We start from the raw sequence: 1,446 nt of genomic DNA, 5'->3' as shown, positions 1-1,446 counted from the left end.
AAGGAAAACTGAGTTTTCAGTTGAATACATTTTCATGGAAAGTCTCTCCTAGCCGTAAAAATGGAAATATTTTGTTATTATGACTAAAATTTTTCTGTTTCCAACAGTTTCAGGATGAAATTGTTTGGTTCTCACAACCTCAACGAAAAGTCATTTTTTTCTGATAATTTTTTTTTTAAATCTGATCATCTCTAGATGTCTGCATAATTTGATAGTTAAAGTCTTAGAGAGCTCTAATGGCAATTCATATTTCTGATATTAAATTTTCCCTGTACATTAATACTCTAATATGTTTAATTGAAATAGAAAACTTACTTTCATAGACTCATAGAATCATAGAACTGGAAAGGGCCTTGAGAGGTCATCTAGTCCAGTTCCCTGCAATCCTGGCAGGTCTAAGTATTATCTAGACCAGGCCTGTACAACACTTAAAGAGGCAAGGGCCAAGTTACTCCAAAGAAAACAACTCAGGGCCGAATCCCCCAAGGCCCTGCCAAACCCCCTCCAGGTCTGGCAAGACCCCCAAAATACAACCCCGTCCAGCACCGTACACCTCACAGAAACAAACTCAGTTCCCCAGCAATGTCCCACCGAAACAACGGTATTGAACCTTGGTAATATGTAATAGCGGGCCCCTAAGGTAGTATAATTCAGGTAAAAGAAAAATGTCTTTTTGCTAGAAGTGAATAAGATCTTCCCCCAACTTTGTAATCAATTGTCCTGTTGAATGAATGAGGGGTGAATGAGGAAGGTGTGGAAGGCAGCACCTCCAGGCAGCTGCAACCCTTGGAGAAGAGATGAGAACCAGACCAGTTCAGTAGAACAGGTCAGACACTGCCTCCTCGCTCGCCTCCTCAACCCTCAACCCCCCTGGCTCTCCTACTCACCCTCTGCCACTGCCCTCCTGCTCACCTCCTGAGCCCCCCACCCCCTCCAGCTCGCCTCCTTACCACCTGCCACTGCCCACCCACCTCCTCAGCCTCCCTCCTTCACCTACCGCTCGCCTATTCACACCCCATGGACCACAGAGTGAACCCACCTACTCATCCCCCACAGGTCACATAGTGAGCCCACACGGGTCGCGTGCAGCCTCCAGGCTGCAAGTTGTGCAGGCCTGATCTAGACCATCCCTGACAAGTGTTTGTCTAACCTGCTTTTAAAAATCTCCAATGAAGGAGATTCCACAACCTACCGAGGCAATTTATTCCAGTGCTTAGCCACCCTGACAGTTAGGAAGTTTTTCCTAATGTCCAACCTAAACATTCCATGTTGCAATTTAAACCCATTGCCTCTTGCCCTGTCCTCAAAGGTTAACAGTTTTCTCCCACCTCTTTGTAACAACCTTTTATGTACTTGAAAACTGTTATCATATTCCCTCTCAGTCTTCTCTTATCCAGACTAAACAAATCCAATTTTTCAATCTTCCCTCCTAGGTCATGTTTTCTC

Source organism: Chelonoidis abingdonii, chromosome 25 (assembly GCF_003597395.2).
Source record: "Chelonoidis abingdonii isolate Lonesome George chromosome 25, CheloAbing_2.0, whole genome shotgun sequence".
Taxonomy (NCBI): Eukaryota; Metazoa; Chordata; order Testudines; family Testudinidae; genus Chelonoidis; species Chelonoidis abingdonii.
Note: the sequence above shows the minus strand (reverse complement) of the source record.